Raw genomic sequence first — 17,798 nt, 5'->3', positions numbered from 1 at the left:
TCTTGGCTCATAAATGTCCAGGACCCATGACTTCCTCTTTACAGGATTTGTAATGAAGCGCCCACTCATTCCCATCCTCTTCTCCCCAGCCCTTCCAACATTCAAGCTCCTATTCAGACTTGTTGAGTCACCTGAGCCAAAGGCAAGGTTTAATCCCTCAATGCCACAAAGCCATTCATAAGTTGTCCAGTATTATTTCTTGGGAAATGTTCCAAACTCTGGTCATTTTAAACAAATCACACACAAATCACAAATGTCATTTCAGTTTAACATTTATGAGCAGCATTTCGGGTATTCAGTAATTTGTACACTTACAGTGCATTTTTATTAGTTTCAGTATATTTTATTGATTTTAACATGTTATCATTATTTTTATGTAGAATATCTGGTATTTTAGTTATTTTTTTATTGTCTCATGGGTGCATGCATACTTTTATATGTCTACTCTTTAAATGTTTAATGAGAAGGTTAATATATGCAATGGAGTAACTTCTTATTGGATGAACTAATATAAAAAAACAGTGTTCAGGTTAATGATTTTAGTTTCTGATGAAGTCCACGGGTATGGTGGGTGAAAGCACTTAATCTAATAAAGTTCTACTTTCAAGTTGCTTATGTATTACAATTGATGGGTCTTTATTGTCCTATGGATCACAGTGCCGAGTGAAGTTTTTCATTCATTTTTTGGTGTTGGACATTTAAGTATGAAATTATGTTAATTAAACAAAATCTATTCAGAACTTGTGCTAGTATAAAGTTAGCTGTTTGGCTCATATATGTCCCCCTCCATGAGAGTATCTGTGCGGTACATGATATGCATTTCTATACCTACATATTTATGCAGCACACACCTTTTCCTTTCAATTTTCCCATCATACTGATCCTTCAGAAAAAGATGATTTAATTTTTTTATGTTTATATGCTGGAGAGACAGATATGTGCCCCAGAGACTGCCCCTTCTATGGAATAGGCTTTTCATTCATGTGACGTTGAGTTTGTCTATTACCCATTTTAAGCACAACCTAGACAAATGAATGGGGAATAGAACATTTACACTGGGCCTGGCAGCTATGTCCCTTATGGACAAGGTAACTTATACATGCCTGGCCCTCAGTGTCCTATTTGGATACAGGTCATCATTATTCTTTCGGGAAAGCTTGGCTAGGCTTAGAAAAGCCCCCTTGGGTCATTAGCCTAGTAACAATCTATGAATCTATGGATATAACAGATGGCTAAGTCTTAATCTCTTTGGGAAGACCCTAATACTAATAAATATTTTCTTTATGTCTGCACTGTTGAATTTCTGTTGTTTGACTTTACCAAAATCTACTGTAAAGATACTTGAAAAATTTTAAAGTCTTGTTTCAGAATGCTCACAGGAATTTCTAGATAATGCTTTATTTATGCTTATTCTACCAAAATGTGGCAGGGGGACAGAATAAATAATGAGTTTACCATTTACAGTCCATGGCTACCGTTAAATGTTAATTTTATAGCAATTCATTCAAAACTGTCTTCAAGTCATGTGATAATAGAAGGGATGAGCCCCAAGTTAAAGCATTCCTTAGTATGATTTATGGAATTCATTTGTTCTAATCTACAAATTAGATGCATTCAGTAGTGTAGTACATAGTTAATGACCAATGTGTTCTCTGCTGTAATACCCATTTGGAATATTCCTTACTATTCCCTGGTAAACTTCATGCAAAAGTTTGCATGCAGTAGGCTCTGTTTTGATTGAAATTAATTCAATACTCAACTTTGAAATATTTTTAGCATTTTTATGAAGTACGTTAGATTTTTTCTTCTTGCAATTGCATATCTTTAAAGTAAGAACATCTATTTTTGAAGAATAAGTTACTGACAGCTGCAGAGCCTAGCATAACAGATGCCATTTAAATCTATTAACTCATGTAGAAATCAAGAAATGGGATGGAAACAGACACATGAGGGCAAATGCTGGTATCTGGCTACACTGCACTACTGTACTTATAATGCAAAGAGCACTGAGGCAGTTATGCATCCACTCTGGTTTTAGAGTTGTGTTTAGAAGTACAGTGGCCAGTTCATGTTGATTGTTTTTGTTATTCTTACTTTACTTTCCCTGCAAGATATTCTTCGTACAGAGCATAAGTCTTGGGTTCTGTAATAGTAAGCCTTCTTCAAACCATGGAAAAGTCACAGAGCCTCATTTAGATTTCAGAAATGTACTTTTAAGACTTGTAAAAGAAATGTTGCACTGTACACAAACAGACTGACTCTCCTAAGGCACACACACACACACACACACACACACACACACACGTACAACACATGCATGCATGCATGCGCATGCACACTCTGTTGAAATAATTATAATTTAGCTTACTGAACTTTTCTTGTATGAATGATCTTACATCAGATACTCATATTAATTGACTACTATTATTCTGGTCTCTTTCCCTGCTTTTTTTCATTGTAAATCGCTTGCTTGCCTGTGCTAAAGTAAAATAAATAAATAAATAAATTATCAACACTCCTGGGTACTGTACTCAGCAGCCTGTCTGTTCCCCAATGTTGTGAGAATATACCTTTTCCCTACTGTAGTGCGATCCTGGAGTTAGTATATATAGTTGGGGGGGTGTGAGGGCAGGCCCCCCCACAATGGGGGTGTGGCGGGCATAGGTCCCCACCTATTCTGGTTTTATATCGTCCACTTTACAATTCAGTATGTTGAAATTTAGCATTGTAAGATTTCAGTATTGTGGGTTTCAGTGAAGTGATTTTTCAATATTTTGAAATTTCAGTCTTATGGTCTCAGTCAAATGGGATTCAGTCAAATGAAATTTCTATTATCTGATAGGGATCCATATATATATATATATATATACATATATATATATATATATATATATATATATATATATATATATGCATACATTTTTTGGGGGGGCAAGAGGTAAACCTCATGGAAAAAAATATTTTCTTTACTCATAACAGACAACTGTTGAGGTCTTTAGTTGCAAGAGATCATATTTTGAACAGTCATAAGGAAACCTAGTATCCTTCAACATTTAGCCTAATCACACATACAATTTACACTGAATTATTAATAAGTACTTCATATTTTCAAGCTTGATTAGGCATACGCTGAAATAGGCCAGGGAGGTTAGCTTCAATATGTAAGTAATGCTGTCATAGTGTTGCAGTGTAATTGTACGGCTGCTGTGAAATCTTCAGTTAAAGTTATATTGATTAACACTGTTAATGTTCATCTGCTTTATTATCCATTGATTTCAGTGCATCTTATAAATTCTGCACCTTTTTTGGCAAATCTAAAAGTAAAGTAGGACATACTTTGAAAAAACATGCTGTGTTTTCTGTCATGTAAGTAAACTCTCCATACATTCTATGATATACTTCTGTGTAATCTATACTTACAATGCTTTCAAAAATTTTACTATTTGTGTAAATCCTTCACTTGTTAAGTCCTACTTGTTATATTACAGAAACATATATCAAAGAAAGATGTGGAATAAGGCAGCTTTATTTCTACTGCTGGCTTGGTTCCTTAATTTCTGAAATGAGCATAGCGAACATTAATTTTGTTTCATCTTAGTTATACCAGCAATTGCCTTTGATGAGTTTCTCTAACAGGTACTATTACAGCAGGTAGAAGATATGATAACAAACAGTACAAGTATATTAAATGATATGCCGGGCTTGTTAAAGTAGCGGTCCATGAAACAATGTCATATCACACTCTGACTAAGGTTACAGTCATCTTGACTTTAATTCGACCTGCCTGCCTGTGTCATCACAATGCTAATAAAACAGGACTGACAGACACATGGAAGGTTTAGCAACAATCATAATGCAATTTGATTTGTATGAGGTAAAATATATGCCAGTTGAATCTGTTATAAATTATTTTATTTGTGTCTTCATTAATACTGAATAAGTATTTCATTTTTATGCAAAATACATTATTTGAAATTAAACATCAATGTGTCATAATGTTATGGAATTTATATTGGGCAGGAACTTTGCCTATAGTGTTCTGGGTATCTTGACCTTAGAAACACAGTCAGTTTGTTAACAAAGTCTCTCAGGTTACCTGCACAGAGAGATTATTTTATTTGGTCTGTGAGATATTACGTAGGGGTAACTTTATGACTATTGCTGCTACACAGAGTACAGATAATCTTGTACAAGTTACATTAGGATGATCTGGTGTTAAGTCTTCAATGGCTGCAGTGACGCAAATAACTTCAGGATGTTGACAGGTGCAGTCTATGACATGTGCAGTCCTATTAAAATGTGCCAGTTGCTTCTTAAAGATAAATACATTCAGGGTAATAACTAACTAAAGTCAAATGACCTAATTGATTCTAGGTTAATGCTTCAACTGCTGTCTAGCATGCCATCTTTTTTTTCAAACACTGAATGTAAACCTTCATTTAAAATGTAAATATACTTTATAGAATGATTATGTAGTGCAGATAAAAAGTCATTTTTATAATATTGCACAGAAATATAACAGTTACTTCAGGAAGCAACATCTGAAGAGAAACTCTCTGGTAAAGCATACCCTACCAGAAACTGTTGCACCAGTCACTTGCTATACATAATTTGACCAGGGAAAACATTTTTAAAGTAACAGTTTGAATAAATTTCATTAAGCAAATAAAGTATTGTCAATTAACTTCTTCCATGTTAATTTGAAAAAAGATACAACAATTTTCATAGGGCTGCTTGTGGCTCGTACATATGTAATGTATATATTTTATTTTTTATACATTTGTTAACCAGGCAAACCCACTAGATACAAGTGTCTCTTTTAGGAGTGACCTGAGAGCACTGTGCATAAATGAATTGTTCAGAGTCGCACAACTGGAAAATGCAGATAGGAGGAACAGACATTTCAACCATCCCCTGTTTGGGGGGAACATTGCTATTTTCAGGCTTGAATTAGGATGTTCCTGTTTTTGGAGTTATGTCTCTGTTTTCAGGCTTTTACCCCTTCACACAATTGTCTGAATCTGCCTCATTACATCTGATTTTTTGAATTTGTCTAGTATACAGAAAACCACACTACATAGTGTACAAAAATAATTTAAAGAAACAGGATGCACATCTTGAAAGTCCATTTCTCTGACACAAAATAAATGAGCTTATGTAGTAGAATTTTGCAAAATAGTTCATTAACGTCTACAGATTTTACAACGTGCTTGTATTTTTCCATCATTTTTATTGCACTGTTTTCTAAACATGTTTTTTTTCTGAATATTATCCTGCTTTTCTACTGGAAGCCTGAAGTTTTGTGTTATTTCATATTCAAATTTTATGTTACTCAGATATCCAGAATTTTAGCTGGTTGTTTTTACTTTTCATAGGTTCATAGTTTCATGGGTAGGTACTAGGCTATTGCCCCTAGGCCCTATATACGCCTAGCCAAAACGGTACCCTGGCTTTCGCCACCCAAGAAAATTATTTTCCTGTGCCTCTGTCGAGCAGAGCCACAGAAGTGATCCACGGGGTGAATTTCCTATTTCCCATTCAATCATCAAGATTTTTCTTGAGAAGTGCTAATGAGGAGCTCTGTTTGATATAGATAGGTAGTTTGTTCCAGAGTATGGGAAGTCTCTGGGACAGGATTTTATCCCTCCAGCATGTTCTGTTTATTGTGATGACAAAGTTTAGGTCCCTAGAGCGTGTATCTCAGAGGGATTAGGATTTCTTTAAGTGGAGCATGTCCAACAGCTCTGGGTTTAACATAGCTTTGTATGTTAGGCAGAGATCACCTCTGAGTAGGCGATATGCGACAGAGTAAAGCTGGAGTTTTCAAGTGCCATTCTTTCTATTTTCAATGTCTTCGGGTTGAGATACATGGGAAGGAATTAAACTCAGTATCCTTTGGTTACAGCAAGCAATTCATTAAACACAAAGTAACAGCAAGCAGAAGGAAGAGTAACTGTGAAACTTTCATAGTTCCTTATTCCTTCTGCTTAATGTTACTTTGGTTTTAATGAGTTGAATTGAGGATCCCTTTCATGTTGATCAATGAACAGATGACCCTTTAAGAGAACTTCTCCATTATACTTACTTGTTGTAGTTCTGAAGATTACATGTACAGTCCTTGCCATTTAAATAATTTGTCCTAGTGAGAGTTTAAGTGGGTGCTTGTATGTGTTTGTGTGAGCGTATGTGTGTGTGTGTGTGGGGGGGGGGCATGTGTGTGTGTGTGTGTGTGTGTGTGTGTGTGTGTGTGTGTGTGTGTGTGTGTGTGTGTGTGTGTGAGCAACAGAGAAAGAAAAAGAGAGAGAGACAGAGTGACAGAGACAGAGAGACATAGAGAGAAATATATATATATATATATATATATATATATATATATATATATATATATATATATATATATATATATATATATATATATATATATATACACACACACACACACACACATTTGCACACACACATGAACGTAAGCAGTGTTAAACAGATTGGGATGGCAATATCATTATGGTTCATTATGTACTGCCCCCCCCAAAGGCATGTCACCAAGAGTGTCCACACAGGATACTCCCTGACATTATAGTCCTGGTTCCCCCAAGCCATCCATTTGCACATGTGGTAACACACATTTGTTGCAAAGGAATTCTGCTTCACATAATGTACCATACACTGGGTATCCCCTTTGTGCAATACATATGTTGCTCCCATTGTGCACCTCTTCCTGCCTAAGAAATCAATGTTCTAATGAGCTACTATGGTGGCATCATTGCTTCCTTTGTGTATCCTATCATCATAGTGGCTCTGTAGCTCAGGGGTTAGAGCACTGGTCTAGTAAACCAGGGGTCATGAGTTCAAATCTCATCAGAGCTTGTGTTTCCCTTCTTCTAGTATGAACCGATGAACCTATTTACTCCGGGTATCACTTCTGTGTCACTGTTAGACAGGGGCACAGTATACTAACCTCGAAAAAGGGCATAGCAAAATTAATTTAAAATGGGTGGCGAAAGACAAACACACTCTGGCTAGGCTTGTAAATGCCCTAGGGCAGATAGCCTAGTATGAACTTATGAACCTAACCTTCCCAAACCCTAGACACATATGTGATGAAAATTATGGAGAAGGGGTATTGACAAGCCAAGCCCTATGAGACCACAACTGCAACAGAGAAGTGTACATTGTCAGTTAGTCAGAAGAATAAAATGGCACTATAAAATGCACATTGCAGAAGGAATTCAGCATTGTGGCAGACAGGACAGTAGCCACTACTGGTCTTTCCTCTAGTACAGCAGTAACTATTAACATCACTCCATCTTGGGTGGCTCTACCCCTACTGCGTGGGGCAACAGTATAGCTTTCCCCACACCCCTTCTGAGAATGCATAGCATAATGGAGTATTATACCTGTCATGATGTTATCTAACGCAATTGACAGTAGTGCCACTGCTATTACTAGGCCCACAACAGTAAACCACAGTACTGTATCTGACATAAGGATGCCCACTATATACAAGACTTGTGGCAGTGTATGGCTTAGCTCACTGCCTGCCACAGACATTCAGGTGGCTTCATAGGTTCATAGGTGGTTACTACACTACTAACACAAGAGCCATTATAAGCCTAGCCAAGCTTATCCCAAACTTACCAAAATATTTCTGATTTGTCAATACCTAATACATTTATAATAATGGATTGTGCCCATCAAGTTTGCACAGGCTGCCCCTGTCCATTAGGGACATAGATGCCAAGCAGGGCTACATTTGCAATTCCCCATCCATTTGTTCAAGTAACATTTGAATAGTGTTAGGGATGAGCTTTGCTTCATATGAATGGGAAGTTTGTGCCAGAGAAGTGGTAATCTTTGAGACCCATACCTGTCCCTCCAACATGTCCTGTTTGTGTCACAAACAATGTTTAGGTAGCTGTAATGAGTATTTCTGATGCTACTTATTTTACAGATGTGCAATAGATCTATCAGTGTGGGATAAGAGGATGCTTTGTAGTCTAGGTATAGATTACACACTGATTTTGATTCATACTCAGTGACTCGGTGGACAACTGATTCACACTGTTGTCTGTAGTAAACCAGGTACAGGGACAGGGCTTTGAGATGGTCTACATATGACTTGTTGTTTACTTCATGTATTCTTTTTGTGAAGAACCTCTGTGGTCTCTCAAATGCCAAGTCAGGTATATACTGAGAGGCATGCTGTACTTAATGATTGGTCTGATGAGAGCTAAGTACACAGGAACAATGACATCCTTAGGCCTGGATGCCATGTCCTTACTTATAAGTTGAGCAATGTAGAATGATATTCTGACCACATTAGAGACATAGTGGTCAAAGGCCAAGTTACTGTCAACATACATTCTCAGATCTCTGACCATTCGGTCTACTTCTAGTGGGGTATTATCAATGTGGTCATTTCCAGGGGTGTCTGCCTTTCCAAAAGGTGCTATTATACATTTTTGTGCATTGAGTTTTAGTCAGTTGTTTGTCTTTGTCAGGCTCTCTTGAAGGGTATTTGTGTCTTTAGGTGATTCGATGATCACATCTAGTTTGCAGTCATCTGAAAACTGCAGTTTGCTAGAGGCTCTTGATGTTTGCCTTGAGTTCATAGGTTCATAGAAGGTTACTGGGCTAATGGCCCTAGAGCCTTTTCAAGCCTAGCCATGTAATATCCATGTTCCATAATTGACCATTGTTAGGTGGTTTGATTGTTTGCAGAGCAAATATATGATCAGCTCTAGCTGCCCCTGTCCATGAGAGACATAGGTGCCACCCCATGGGTGAATTTACAGTCTCCCATGCAGTTGTCCAAGTTGTGCTTAAATAGGGTCATTGAGGAGCTCTGATTAATGTAAATTGGGAGTTTATTCCAGAGTAGCGGCAGTCTCTGGGGTATGTATCTGTTTCTCCAGGATGTTTTGTTTAATTCATTGGCTAGGTTGAGATCTCTTCAGTGAGTAACCCTTGCTCCATTTGATTTGCGGATGTGCAGCATTTCCCTTAGGGAAGGATCAGAGATGGCTTTGTAGACCAGGCACAGGCTGCCTCTCTGCAGCTTGTAGGACACAGAGTACAGTTACAGGGCTTTCAGCTTTTCCATGTAGGTCATGTTTTTGGACTTCCAGAATTCTCTTGGTCAGGAACTTACTCTGGTCTCTCTAGCTGCTGCAAGTGTCTGGTGAGGTACATGCAAAATGGAGCATTGTACTCTGTTAGTGATCTGATGAGGGTGGAGTACAGAGGAGTTATAACATCCTTGGTTTTGGATGTGATGCCCTTACTTATGAGGTGTCCAACATAAAAGGCTTTCCTTACCACAGTGGACACATGGTGATCAAAATGTTTAAGACAGCTGTCTACTTGTGTTCCCAAGTCACACACCACTGGATTCAAGCTTAGGGGGTGCTGCCTATATTGTAATTTGCAGAGGTTATGCGGTGGTGGTGCTGCGGTAGCATTGTCGCCTCACAGTAAGATGCTGACCGGTTCGATTCTCAGCTAGAGCGTCTTCTGCATGGAGACATGCATGAATGGGCGTACCTTCATTGAAGGTTGTGCGTTAGGGCTGGCAACTCAGCACGTAAAAATCATCTGCCAATCATTAGCTGACCGGAGTTCCGCTGTGGCGACCCCTAACCGGGAAAAGCCGAAAGACACAACAACAACAACCTCTTTGTCAAGGTGGACAATGATGCAGTTTATTGCATTTAGTTTTAGACTATGGCTAATCAACAGTAAAAGTCAGTAGTATCAGTAGATGTACATAAACCTAACATACACACTTGTAAAATGCATGCCTACACCCCATTTCAAACCCAGTACCATCTGTCTCCAGCAACAATACTTTAACCCATCCACACACAGAGTCAGCTCTTTAGGAGGTGTATTTTATGCAATCAGTGTTAACTCTCACATGTTATGTTCATATTTACCTTTTGTACTCCTTGTTCCTTATATCACCAATATTATATTTTCAACATTTACTGTGTATGAAGCATCACTGCATGATAGACATTAATGTTCTATAAAGCCTTAGTGCACAGTCCCCATTTATTTTTATAAAGCATGTGTGCACCATTAACATTGCTCAGACTCACTAAGTAAGGCAAATAAAATGTTAATGAATAACAGAAGTGAGAATAGTAGTGAATAGTATTGGCTAGAGCTTTATTTGGGACCAGTTCTATGTGGCCAATGAAAGGAACTATCAATGGCTGAAGTCAATTACTATTTGCAGCCAAAGATTCAGTTATGTAGTAGATGTATGCAACAGCAGTGAAGTCTGCAATTTTCTATTCAGTGTGAAAAATATACCTGGTACTCAACCAACTCTGTAGCATCATCTGTTAATGCATTGATCCAGCCTTGTTTTGGTTCAGATAGTACTGGGTTTAAATGCAAGTGTATATAACAGTTTTGCATACTTTCAAGTATAAAGAAATATTATAAATTGGGATACTTATGAATCTGTGTCATCATTTTTGTGGGACATGGTAGTGGTTTCAAATACAGATTTATATAATAGTTGTAATTGCTTTTCCCATAGCACACATTGTTGAGTGATGCGCACCAGCAAGCACCATCGTGTACCATTGCTCACAGATGCTCTAAAGAAAAGAAATGGGCAAGACAGCAAAGTGGTGAAATGGGGAGCAAGCAAGGGGAAAAACAAAGTGAAAGGAGGGCAGGAATGTACAGGAAGGGTGTAGGACAGAACCATAACTATCCATTTCTACAACAGCAAAACCTGATAATATATGAAGAAGTTTAGCTGAATTTGGATTGTCACCTCCAGAGAGAGAGAGAGAGATGACCACAACACTATCATGTTGTATAGCAACTGGACTAAATCAAGGGTGTCATGAAGATACTGGTGGGAAATGGAGAGCTATGTATGGGATGGTATTTTTTTGGGACAGATGCCCTTTTTTACTTTTTGGCAGAGAGAGAGGAATGTTGGGGTAGGGACACAGGTATGTGTGAGTAAGGTAAAGTGGGTAGGTGAGGAAGGAATGTCAGAGAGACAGGACATACGAGAATAGATACAGGGATGGTGAAGGATACAAGAGGGAGGAGAACACCATGGCTGGGGAGAGGTGAGGACATCAACAGCCTTGGACATCGTTTGGAGAAGATGAGAAATGAATCCTTACCCAGTGGACTGTCATCACTGTTACCTCACTGTATTGATGGCTGCAGTGTCTGACATCTGAAGCTCATTGAACTATTCAGAACAATGATGGACAGCAGTGTCTCCACCGGGCATAGGTATACACCAACTGTGTGGTGCATAATCCTATGCTCAACCCTGGCAGTTTTTTGCAGGTGATAAAATCACCACCTCTGCCATTGCTCCCAGAGGGAACCAATGGCCTATTCTACAGGGCAGAACTACCCAAGGACCCATGTAGTGCAGGGGCAGCAGAGGGGGAACTACCAGGGTGTGTACAAGTCTGTGACATGCTGGGACATGGTTCCATAGCCGGTGGAGTGGGAACAGGTGGCTCCTGTTGGACAGGTGTAACCCACTTTATTGTGGAAAAAAATGGAAAAAAAGAACATGAGGGACATTAGCAACATCATAAGTGACATACAAAGCAGTGATACAATTATTTCACCCTATTATGTTACTTTTACTATAAACAGTACAAACTGTAAACATACTTTTTTATAATGTACCTGAATACCCAGTTGATAACAGAGGCACACTACAGTACAGATTTCAGCCAGCAATCCTTGATGTGTGCATATATTGCTCATATGCAGGCTCCAATTCTACTAAGTACATTTTCCAGCAGGCCATTTGTGCCACTGCTAGAGAGGTCTGCAGTTACAGTGCAATAATGATGAAAACATAGCAGTACTTGTTCATATGGTAATTGTGGTGTTTGAACCCACAACTGCTGATTACTCTCTACTACCATAGTGTTCTGTGTTCCCATAGAGTACTGCATTCATACTTCCCTTTTACAGTTGTGAGATGTATGCTTTATTTTATAGTACTGTATTCATAGGCCTCAAACTCTTACAACAATAAATGTGGACAAAGTCATATGTAATATGGGTCAAAGTCTGTAAAATAGGGATGGCTCTTACATACTTGCTCTTACAAACTTATGAAGGTGATACAGTAACAGGTTTTGCACCTGCATGACTTTTCTGATGGGTCTGGACTCTGAATCTCCCATGTCGGACATTATTTAGTGACGTCAATCCTCAACCCTTAAGTAATTATTTGACTGAAAACCTCAGTTATATCTGTAACTATACAAGGACTGGACAATCTGTGGAAATCTGTACAGCTGACAGGTATTACTGCATTACATACCATCTTAGCCCATACCTCACAAGATCTTAGAGCCAAAACAAGTGGACCAGGCAATAACTACTGGGGTGCATAAACCACAAAAAGCAACACATTTTACATATTGTTCTACAAATCTAGAAATGTGGAACAATTACAAGCTTTGCAGTCTCACAGATATTCAAAAGGTATGAAGTGTGAGACACAAATGGCATTCTCTGACTGCAGTTCTCAATGTTTGGCTAGGATTTGCCAGACAAACACAATTTATGAGAAGTAAACCAAAATTATGAGGCAACAATCTGAACATTCTGCAAAACCCTTCTCTTGAGAGGTATTACAAAGCAGTGTTTAACTTTTAATGCTGCAATAACAGTACTGTTGTGATGCATGCATATCACACGCTGCTTGTATCCATGCCACTCAACTTTCATTAAATCTAACATTCAGATCATGATCTGCCTCAGCTGTAAAAAAAAAAAAAAAAAACAGAACAGAACATAATACCATTATGAATACCAAGCCTGACTATATGCAGCTTTAAACTATTGCAAGTAATGTCTGAAAGTCATACTTACACATCTGTGGGATACTACCAGTCCAACATTCCTTGATCCAATGATCAAGGGTATCTCTCCTCCTCATCCTGAGGTCTCAATAGTGGTTCCTACACTATTCTCCAGAGCCGGGAATACCAGTAGCACTGGTCAGATCCCAAGCCAGACTTTTACATGCCTCTGTAATTGATAGTGAGCCATGGTAGTGCCTCTGCAGGAGTCCGGGTCCACCGTCATTCACTAGGAGTCCAACAAACACTCTGGACTCCTGGCTACTCCACCTTTGAGCCTTAAATCTCAAACCCTCTGCAGAAATACCGTCCATGTCTGTCACAGAGCAAGTTCAAATTAGAATGATTTTTTCCCATTGATTGCATGCATCACATTTATTCAGAGGGTGCACTTTCTGATTTGGCAATATTTGAAAAGCTGCATGTTGTTTACTGTTATGCAAACATGGTGCAAATGGTGCAACATATTTGCTCAATGGTAAGTGATGCAGAAGTTTGGTAACTAATGCAATTTCCATGTTATTTCAGATACAGGCAATTCTGTAACTGTGTTGGTCCAATGGGCATGCCAAGCCGCATAGCATATTCTTGACTGAACATAGTATACATTATACCCACAGCCATACTTTTGCTGTTAACTAGACAATGCATAAATTAATAAATAATTGCATAACTGGCACAATATTACTATGTCAGACTTAAGTCATATAAATATTATATAAAAATACCAAATACCCACAGGTGAACACTGTAGGCAGATAAAAATGATAAAGTTCTGGATTACCAGTATGAAAGCGATCAATTAAATTTTGGACTTTTGGTTTTACTGCATGCCATCTTTTTTATGTGTCAACAGTGTTCACCTGTGGGTATTTGGTGTTTTACAAATTTTTTAGTTGCCTACAGTTCTCCGCTGTTAATTATTTTATAAATATTATATAAGCTACACTAGGTCACCTGCTATAAGTGAGATGACAATCATATGAATTGTTACAATATTAAAACTGAATGACATACACTGTATTCGAACCCTCAGTCACATGGATGTTAGTCCTGCACTGACAGCTATTGCCTTAGGAAAGATGTGAAACCCTTTCTCTATATGTCAGTTTATTGCTAAATACTGCAATGTCACAACAGTAAATCAAAGACTGTACACCTTGTCCTCGAACCCATGACCATCTAAACGTCAACCTAAACTTAACACCTGCTGTGACAGAGTAAGTTATATAACATCCCCTAAGTTAATATTCATTGTTAAGTTTTTGCTGGTAACTACAGTGCAACGGTGCTTAGCAGGTTTGCAAGATGCACAATTACATTACTAAAAAGCATCCGGTTTCTATTTTTGGCTGTCTGGGTCCTGTTTGCTGTCTGGGTGATCCAGCTATGCATTTTGCACAATGCTGCTCTACATGCAAAACTCATTAGCATAGCCAAACCTGTTTTTGCTAAGCAGTGCGTTGTGCAAACAATGTACCCTCCCCCCATCACCCACTAAAGTAAGACAGAAGGTGAAAGAAAAAAAAAAGGGTGAGAAACAATTTGCTACAAAATAGGAGTTATACCTGCAGAGGTCTGGATTTCCAATCTCACTTTAATGCACCTTCAAAAAACAAGATGGGTGCTTTATCCTTGCTGGTCACACAAACAGCTTGGCAGCAAACAACTTTAAGTTATCTATCAGACAACAATCTTCTGAAATATATTTAACCAATATCAAGCCATCAGCTGTTATTTGTACATGTATTACGTAAAATAGATTTGAATGTACTGCACTTAGTGATCACACAACCTGTTAGAACTATTGCTTGAAATTATACCAATCTGTGTTGCTTGGCCATTAAGCAATTATCTGACCAGTATCCAGAGATATACAGTATGAAAGCCAGTCTACCCCATTTCTCTTACATTGTGTGTGTATATTAACTGGGAATAGTATGATATACAGTTGTCAGCAAATGAAGGTCAGGTTGGTTGGCACAAACAACCATACACTGCTCTTTTGGTGGTGAGAGCAAAGGTGAATTCCTGTTATGGTACATGCAAGGGTACACTGTTCTTACAAGAGGTTGGGCCAAGCTGAGGTCATGTTATGGCACAACTTCTCTATGTAAAGATATTCCATTAAAAACATATGATGCTAAACTGAGGCCATGCATTGATCACCAGTACCTTGGAGAGTTATGAATGTGGGAATCTTGCATGGCTGAAGACTACTACTTTCTAATGGACACATACAAGTGAAATAACTCTCCACTATCATATATTACTTGACTTTCTGTACACATACCCCAATTTTTACCTACTTGCTATACCATGTGATGAAATGCAAGTGCATGCCATAATAGTAGTATGCTTTACAGTACATGTTCAGGACTTACCTTGTAAATGTTGCGTTTGTGCATCACATTTTGTGACATCCCTAGGAAAAACAAGCATGGAGTCTGCATGGATACTTTATGTCTTGTTGAATAGCCTCACATGATTGGTTAATTAGTATACAATTCACCTGCTTATGCAGCAATTAGCATATCTGGAGTACAGACTAAGACAGATGCAATCCATTAATAATGTACTCCATTATAAAAAGGCAAATGTGTAGCTAGCCAAACTGATGTTGAGGAGAGTTAGCACATTGTCTAACTCACTAAGACTACTGCATTTCTTCTCAGTATATCTCTTCAGAGGAGTATTATACTCCAGCAGGTATGTTCTCATTTTGTTACCTACATAATGCATATGCTGGAATGTAGCTAAGAATAAATGTGAAGTAATGGCTTTCATACTTCAATTTGCATGCATTACTTAGAAGTGTAATGAATGCATAGCCTTGGTTGTCAAGCCATTTCACAGGTACACAGCAGTGAGAATACCTGAAAAGAGAATGCTGTGTTATAAATATGTACACGTGTTACATGGACAGGTCCTTTGATAGCACTTTTAGCATTTCAAAGATATTTTGTTAGCATGATGGGTCCTTAGCCTGTCATTGTTTGGGGGAGAATAATGATGAGTTGATGCTAGGGCACTCACTAGACTGCACTGTTATTTTGGGTGAGTGAGCATATTATACTTACTGCTATGGCACAAGCAAGGATATGTTTTGCTTGTTAGTCTCCCTGTTTTTTATCCTCTGTCTAGTTAAATTTAGAAATATGCAGACTTTTTCATGTTTATCCAGGGGGAATACTGACAGCCTTCCTTTACTGCTTTACCTGTAAACAGTTCATTTGTAGTTATGTGATCCTCAGATGTATTATCATTCTTTTGTCTAGCAGGACATAATATGTCTGCTCATCATAGGCCCCCATTTACAGATGTAGAGAATAATCTGATAACTGATGGCTTAAGGAGACATGCTGCTATGCTGCTGCCCAGAGGGCAGGCCAATATGGTTGAGCGTACAGCCCTCTGGGCTGAATTAGTGGCCAACATTAACACCATTGGGTGAGACAATAGTACATATTAGCAGGTGCATCACAGAGCAACAGGCATGGTAACTGCTGCACGTAGGCATGCAGCTGTAGTGGCATGTGATCATCAAGTCACAGGTGGAAGCCATGCTGCAGAACCTCCTTCCACTGCCACTGAGGAATTCCTGGTGAACATTGCCACCCAGAACAGCTACCAGCAATCCATGACACATTTTGTTCTGGATGGGGGCACAACTCCTGCATCCCAAGAGGATCTTCCAGGTATGTTTCATTAGATGATAATTAGAATACTGTGGCATACTTCACTAATTTCAATAATGCGTATGTCTGTATTAGTTATTTGTTGGGTGGGTGGATTTATGATTGTTATAGTTATAAGCTTAATTTGAAGTTGTCAGCCACATTCTTGTTGACATATGAGGTACTGCAGCTATAGAGGTGTAAATGTATTACCCCCTGTTTTACTGTTAAATGTAATGCTGCTGTGGTTAGCTCTTGCTTTACTTATTTCAGGACTGTCAGGAATACAGAGATGCAGGCCTCCTGCAGATGGTAAGTCGAATACATTTATTCAGTACTGTAGATGAATCTCAAGGTATCTCATAATGTCTCCTCTTAGGCTTGTTGAATGTATTGCTGCACTGCCTGTAATAGTGACAGCGGTGTACTTTTTTAGCATATATTGCAGCATAGTAGTGCAGGCATTAATTTATTCCTATGTTTCTCCCTTTTTATTACAGGTGAGCATTACAGTGGTAATGTGGGTACTCTGACACCTGATACCAGTGTTTCAACAAACACTGATGATGATGATGGTGGCCAAACTGAGGCACAGTTGGGGGTGCAGAGATTGAATCTGGCACAGAGATTGACATCCAGTGATCCCCTTTATTTTTCATGGACACAGACAGTAGTCCTATGCCTACCCAGTCCACTGAGGCCAGAGATATTGGACAAGTTGAGGACAAGGACACTGATCAGTAGAGTGTGTCTACTATGGCTTTAGTTCCTGTTGAATCTGTTCATAGCCAAAGTGTTGGCAAAATTTCATGCAGGAGGGTTGATAGGGGTACTTGGAAGAGGCCTGTTGTCCCTCCTCCACCTGGTGCAGATATCTTTTCCTGTGTCACTCAATGGATGTTTAGGGCTATCATGGAGGAACAGGCATATTCTGAAAGGCACTCCAGACAAATGTTCAGGGTTCTAGATGTGGCACAGTCTGACATCTGTCACTGCCTCCACCGTGTAGCTAATTCAATGGATCAGTTGGATGACACATTGGAACATGGAGTGTCTGTGATGGAATGAGGGGGTTTATATCACGGACAGTGCAGTGTCTGTGATTACACATCTGCTGGGACGGGCCATTGTCCATGTGGGCATAGGTCAGCCACACCATCTGCTGCTAGCCAACATGGTTGTGGCCGATCACATTCATGTAGTGACAGTACTTCCCCTGCACCATCAGGGAGTGTGGTGTCCATAC

At 38.8% G+C, this 17,798-nt stretch overlaps 1 non-coding gene across 1 annotated transcript; it reads left to right on the top strand.

Annotated features, from left to right (window-relative positions):
* Nucleotides 1-6,794: 6,794 nt before the first annotated feature.
* Nucleotides 6,795-6,867, top strand: TRNAT-AGU. Its single transcript has one exon. It is a non-coding gene; the product is annotated as a tRNA-Thr (tRNA).
* The last annotated feature ends 10,931 nt before the right edge of the window (nucleotides 6,868-17,798 follow it).

This window comes from Protopterus annectens, chromosome 1.part1 (genome assembly GCF_019279795.1).
Source record: "Protopterus annectens isolate FY-2018-M chromosome 1.part1, PAN1.0, whole genome shotgun sequence".
Classification (NCBI taxonomy): domain Eukaryota; kingdom Metazoa; phylum Chordata; order Ceratodontiformes; family Protopteridae; genus Protopterus; species Protopterus annectens.
Note: the sequence above shows the minus strand (reverse complement) of the source record. Positions and strands in the feature narration are given on the sequence as shown.